This window comes from Lygodium microphyllum, chromosome 14 (genome assembly GCF_053477565.2).
Source record: "Lygodium microphyllum isolate KBCC chromosome 14, Lygodium_microphyllum_v1.1.10, whole genome shotgun sequence".
NCBI classification, from domain to species: Eukaryota; Viridiplantae; Streptophyta; class Polypodiopsida; order Schizaeales; family Lygodiaceae; genus Lygodium; species Lygodium microphyllum.
Window position 1 is genome coordinate 9,424,794 of NC_141148.1, and position 7,462 is coordinate 9,432,255.

Consider the following 7,462-nt stretch of genomic DNA (forward strand, 5'->3'; position numbering starts at 1 on the left):
TACCTGGCGTATATGCATAGGCACTCTCATAATGATTCAAAGCCTATTCCAAAGTTGTGCATGAATGTCAATGTTAGCATTGATTCCCAACAGCTGGAGATATTGTATTTTCATGCCCTCTGTTTGCCTAGCAGATACTTGGTTCTGTTGGAAAGGATGTGTTGTCTCCAATTTTTTCAAAATCCTCCCAAAAACTTTGTAGATGAATCCTTATCTATGGATCGATTCCGACAACATCAATCTTTTAAGAGGGATCATCTTCATTGATACCTTTCCAATGTATGGTGAAAGCTTTTTAATGCAAAACTCTCTTTTTTGACGGAGTCATTCAGATGGTTGTGTTGTGTATTAGTGTTTGTGTTGTGAGTTTATTAATGTCAAATGAACGTGGCGGTTTCCTATTGGATTTCGTGTACGAGCTACATTTTGGAGAATTGTGGTGATGGGGTCGTGGTTGGAGAGTTGAAGCTGAAGCTGATGCAGAAGAAGCAAACTTTTATATCCTTTACAAATTTGTTGTGATTTTTAGTTTGATAAGAAGTGTTAATGTATAAAGAGTTTTCCTTTCTTTGTATTTTTTCTATCAGAAACAGGTTATAAGTTGGGGTCGTGGTGGATGGATTCTTTGTGACAAGCTATTGAAGATCAAAGTTGAGCTTTTCCCTGAACTTCTATTCCCTTTTTCCTGGGTCGCGAGGACGCTTCCTTATTAAGTGTGGGGATATGTTGAGTGTTGAAATGACTTGTTTTTTGGCTGATTTTTGTTGTTTTTGAGAGCTGAATGGTTGATTTTATGAGATGATTGATTGATTTGGAAGTGGATTGAGAGTGTTTTGGATGATATTGATTGTGTTTTGGAAGATCATGATGTTTGTTGGTGGTTCTGTGATGTCTGATAGATTCTGATTGGTTCTGTATACCTTCTGTTTTGCTCTGTTTTGGTCTGTTTTGTTCTGATTATCTTCTGTAAAGAGGGATGGAGTATTGATTGATGAAGATTGAGATATTGTGAAAGTTTATTGAATGGTTTGTGAGAGTTTGGAGTGGTTTGAGAATGAGTTATGTAGTTTTGATGACCTTCTGTAACCTTCTGTAGGTCTTCTGTAGAGCTTCTGCTTCTGTTCTGTCTCTGTTCTGTTCTGTACTGTAGCTGTTCTGGTACTATTCTGTAGACTGTTCTGTATGCTTCTGTAAGTGTTCTGTGGAATGTATGTGTGACTTTGGGAAAGTTTTCTAGCCTTGGAAAGAGGTGAATACAAGTGCAAAAGAGTTGAAAGAAGTGGAAGAAGTAGCTGCTAAAGACTCAAGTGAAGACTAGAGTGAAGTGACAGTAGTGAGCTATGAAAGGACACTGTAGTGGCTCTGGTGACTCTTCATATCAGACATACCTCTTGGGAGGGGTATCCACGACCTAAGAGTGATTATTGAGAGTGATTTTGAGAGATTGTAGTGAGGATATGATGTATTATTGATGGAGAGAGAGAGAGAGAGTTAGAGATAGCCAATTCTATTGAAACAGAGTGATTGTATATGAGAGATTGAGAGAGAAGACTATGAAGATATTGAAGATGAATACTATGTGATGTATTTCCATTCAAAGATGGTGTACTTCTTTGCTTTCTTTGTTCTATTGATGGATTTTGTGAAGATATTGAAGAATATGGTTGATTCTATTAAAAACCGTGGGAGATCTACATGATGCTGTATGAAGATTTGTTGTGCCTGGTGTTCTTTTCTTCATTGTGATCATATAAAACATAATAAACAAGCTTGTTGATGTTACAAGATAGATTTTCTTGCAAGAGAATTCCCTTTTCCTTGGTGTTCCTCTTGGGGCTCCATCTACCCCCAACTCTAACCACCCTACTGCTAGCCACCCACTCCAACAACGTGGCCCCAACGACCTCCATCTGCCCACCACCAGAAATCCTCCAAGGCAACCACAGACGTCCTTGCCACCCACATCTTTAGTGCATGCTAAAGCTTGCTACCTACGATGGTAAGTGCCATGGGACTGGCACTCATCTACTAGGAGGGGGGTAATGTTAACCCTCAAATGAACAAGGTGGAAAAGTTGGAAAATCTAAAGCAGAACACAAGGCCAAGGCAAAAGTGAAACAAAAGACGAAGGTGCACCAAGAAGAATCTGGAAACACAAGAAGTGCAAAAAAGTCCTAAATCAAGGAAAAATGTGCATGGGAAAAATCATGAGTCTATACTGTTGTAAAAAATGGCAAGGTGCAACATGATTTATTTTAAGAGTGCCGGGCTCTCACCCGTGCAATTTGTAAATGTAGATGGGTGATGGAAAGGAAGCTAGGAAGATATGAGGACAATGGGAAAAAGGACCTAGACCATGGCCGGCCATGTAAAAAAGGGGATGACTGCCCAAAAGGGATTTAGGGTTTTGTATATAAAGTTGAAAAGTGAATGAGAAGCTCATTCTTGTGTGTGGCCAACAGTGTTCATCATTCATCATTCTTCTTCTGTCTTTTGAGTTTTTTCTGTCACAATGTTTGCATACACTGTTTCTCCCCACAATTCCTACCATTTCTCAACAAACACTGGGCCTATTAGAGGAGGCCTCTATAAAAATTATAGTGGGATCTAGGAGAGTAGGTTTGGGGAGACCCATTCCCTATTGGAGAGGTATCTCGTGCCATGCTCAATTCCATTTTGCTGTGGGGTATGACTGCATGTTTTTTCTGACATGCATATTGGAGAGGTACATGTGGGGTGTGACTGCATGAGAGTTAGGTATCCTGTGGATAGGCTGAAATATGATGGATTTACAGCCATTCACTATGCATATATGGTCAAAGTGATACATGAACCAGAACCCACTTCTTTTGAGCAAGCCATGGGAAAAGAAAAATGGGAGAAAGCCATGGAAGAAGAAATGGATGCCTTGGAAGCAAATGCTACATGGGAATTGGTACCTTTGCCTAAAGATAAGCATGCAATTGGTTGTAAGTGGGTTTATAAGGTGAAACACAATGTAGATGGTTCTGTGAATAGATACAAGGCAAGATTAGTAGTCAAGGGGTATGCACAAACATATGGCATTGATTATGAAGAAACATTCAGTCCAGTTGCAAGGATGGCAACCGTAAGAGCAGTCATTGCTATGGCTGCATCAAAGGGATGGTCTTTACATCAGATGGATGTAAATAATGCCTTCTTGCATGGTGATTTGCAAGAAGAGGTCTATATGGAGCAGCCACCAGGTTATGTGCATGATGTTCATCATTGAGTTTGTTTGCAAGTTGAAGAAAGCCTTGTATGGCTTGAAGCAAGCACCTAGAGCATGGTCTGACAAGATAAGACAATATATTGTCACTATTGGCTTTCAGATTTCCAAGGCAGATTTCTCACTTTATGTGAGAAAAACAGAGAAAGGTATTATGCTACTTGTCATTTATGTTGATGATTTGATTATGACAGGTGACAGTGATGAAGATATCCTTCATGTGAAAATGCTATTGAAGCAAAAGTTTGAGATGAAGGATTTGGAAGAGCTGCGTTATTTCTTGGGCATTGAGGTGATTAGATCACCAAGTGGGATACAGCTCTTGCAGAGGCAGTATGGATTGGACATGTTGTCTAAATATGGGATGACAGGCTGTAAGCCTATTTCAGTTCCTTTGGAGCAGAATGTGAAGCTGAGTGTAGATGCAGGTGAGCTTCTGGAAGATCCTACTATGTACAGACGCATAGTAGGAAGCTTGATTTATATGACTATTACCAGGCCAGATTTGAGCTATGATGTTGGATTGGTAAGTTAGTTTATGCAGGCTCCACGGAAACCGCATTTGGATGCGGCTAGACGCATACTCAAGTATGTGAAGTCCACATTGCAGTATGGACTATTTTATGTGACTGGGGTTTAGATACAGTTGCATGGATACACTGATGCTGATTGGGCTGGTAGCATTTCTGATAGACGATCTACCATTGGATATGTGTTCTCTTTCAGGAGTGCTGCAGTCACTTGGAGCAGCAAGAAACAGCCTACAATTGCCTTGTTGAGCGGCACAGAGACTGAGTACAGGGGTGCAGCAATGGCTGCATGTGAGGTAGCTTGGTTGCATAAGCTACTTTATGATATGCATCAGCCTATAGATGGGCTAGTTGTCATTTATTGTGACAACATGAGTAGTATACACTTGGCAAAAAACCCAGTCTATCATGCTAGAACAAAGCACATTGAGGTGCATTATCATTATGTGCGGGAGAGGGTTTTACTAGGTCTTATTGATCTAGTTTATGTCAGCACAGAGGATCAGGTAGCTAATATATTTACGAAGGCGTTGGGCGCAGAGAAGCTGCGCAAGTTCAGAGACCTGCTTGGTGTGCAGGAATTGGGATTGAGCTCGAGGGGGAGTGTTGAGATATCGAGCTCCACTCGTGATATGCCAGGGTGACCGTTGTGCATTTATGTCACCGACTTGTCAGTTGTTGCAGATGCGGTTGGTACACTGCCCATGAATAATAGCTAGATGACAACTATCCTTATCTACTCTAGTTCGTGGCTCAGTTAGTATGCCACCTTAGTTAGTTGAGTTTGGTTTGAGACCCATATATAGGATTCTTCTATTTCTATGTACTAGAGTTCTTTTGGCTTACACAACTAAGAAGAGAAAAATTGTTTTCGGCCTCCATCTTTGTGTGTATTCCCCCATTGTGCAAGCAAGAAAGCTACAAGTGAGACTCCTTCCTTCTCTCCCACAATCTTGACAATAAGTCTCTTGAGAAATACTATGATCTTAGAGTATTCACTTGGTAAATTATTAGAACATCTTATAGGCTAGAAACTGTTAGGGAAACTACAAAATTCTAGAACTCAAGAGAAATCATGAGGAATTTTTCAAGATGGATTTATCAAGAATGAACCCCAAAGAAATTAGTCAAGGATATAGTTTAATCTAGAAGCTTTGATAGAAGATTTTAAGACCGAAAATATCTCTAAGTTAAAGAAACTGACTTAAGGCGGCCAAGAAACTTGGTTACAATAATAAACCTTAAACTGGGAAGTTAGAGATCCCAAAATCCAGATACCCTTAGTTAAATTCCAAGGGAAAAAGTTCATTATGTGGAATTCAATTATCGATAGCTACTAGATTAATCATCACTTGAAAGTTACATGATTGATTAAAGTCATAACTGCTTGAAGACATCAATCTTTGTGATTTTCTAGATTAGATCCTAATTGAATTAAGTATTGGAATAGATATAAATTGAGGAGCCCTATACCTCCCCTAAGGATAGGGTGCTGAATCCCGATATTCCCAAAAACAAATGCCATGAAGAAATTCTAGGAAGGGCCAATTTGCTGACTTACCTAAGATTTGGTCTCAAAACCCGAGCTGTAAATTATCTTAGGGGAAAGGTACGACAACTATGCCAGAGCAATGCGAGGGATTTCATAAATCCTTAATCTGCTACTGGAAAAAAGTGTTGTACTCCATGAACCAAGGGTAATGGCAGTCGCTCCTTCTAGACAAGAAGCCTCTCGAAGGGCACCTTCGGATGTGAGCTAGTTGTTGATAGGTGACTGTTAGGTCAATTAGGAACCTTCGGGTCAGTCCTCTATGGGTAATGGAAGGACGCTTCCCATGCGGGTAGACCTAGGGTTATAGAGCTAGACAAAATCTGATCATTCTGGTTATAGTACGGATGGCGATGGCTAGAAGGTAAACTCTGGGCGATTACTGAAACGTTACTTGTCACATAATAAAGTCGGATACATTACACAATCATCACAAAACTGCTCAAAAGCACACGATACATACTCACCCCCGTTATCTGATCTTAGGCATTTCAACCTATGCCTAGATTGGTTCTCAACCAAAGCAACAAAGTGTTAAAAGGTAGCTTAAATCTTTGATTTTTTCTTTATGGGTAGGTCCAAGCTTTATGTGAAAAATAATCAAAAAATATGATAAAATACTTAGCATCACTGGCAGGACATTGGACCACAAAAGTCAAACTGAACAAGAGCCAATGGAGCATCTATGCACCTAGAGCTAGACTTCTTATGAGCATTACGAGTTTACCTACCATATAAAACATAATCACAAGAATCAAAATAAGAATTATCTAGATGCGTGAGATACTATAAATGGGTCAAAACTTTCATTCCTTTAAGTGATATGTGTCCAAGGTGATGATGCCATTAAAGCACACGGGAAAGATTAGTGATAGCCAATATATGATTAAGAAAGCTAGAAACAAGCAAGGGATAAAGACTACTAACTTTGGCACCTCTAGCAAAAATAAAGCTATCACAAGTAATCTTCCAACTATAATCACCAAAAGAGACATGATATTTAGCATCATCCAACTATCCAATAGAGATAAGGCTTTTTGTCAAAGCTATGACATAGTGTACATTATGCAAAATAAAGGAAGTACCTATAGGAAATTGTAAGTGAACATTATCGATGCCAATAATATCACATATATGATCATTTTCTAATTGTACATAACTTGAAATGGTATAGTGGATATAAAAGGAATTGTAATGCAAAGGTCACATGAAAGTAAGCCCCCAAATCAAGTAACCAATATCGAGAGAATGAGAATTGATTATATCAGTCAATTGTGTGGCACCAAGTGAAGAAGTAACCAATGTGTAATCATTTTGAATTATACTCCAATGCATTAATCTCTTCAAACTTGACACTGAATTTAGTGATGCATTGATCATCTAATGATTTAGCATTATCCTCCATTTTCCCTTTTCCTTTATCACGATTATCCTAGTGCATCTTATGGCACTATTGCCCACGATAATGACATACATGTAAGTGAAGACTTAGGACCATAGAATTTACTACAAGCCTTCCCATGAGATCTAGACTTGGACCTATTCTACTGTGGGTCTCCGCCATGATGGTCATAATTTCCTCTAGTATTATTCATGGCTCAAATCGTGAGAGCATGAGATGTACATGTTGTATCAACATTCATCCTATTAACCTCTTTAGTGAGCAAAGCTCCCTCTACAACTGAGCATTTAAAGCCATCCTCAAGAGTATTAGTACTAATTGTAGTATGAAATATATCCCATGACTTAGGGAGAGTGAAGAGCAAAACCATAGGCTCAATATTATCATCAGAGACAATCTTTTACAATGTAGGCTAGTTGCAAATAGAATGGAACTCATTAGAATGAGTAGACATAGGAGTGCCTTCCTTCATACGAAGGTCCACAAGCTTCTTGAGCAAATACAATTGTGAAGCAGAGTAGGCTTTGCTTCATAAAGATCACATATCTTTTCCCATGATTACCATGCACCACTAGTAGTCTCAATGACATTAAAGTAAACTTGCTTAAACAAAGACAATTTGATTGTGGACTTACATATCTTATCAAGCTCGTCCCAAACACCAATATCAAAGTGTTTTGACTTTATTCTTTTGTATTTCAATGCCTTAACTTGCTTCTTTTTTTATCAAG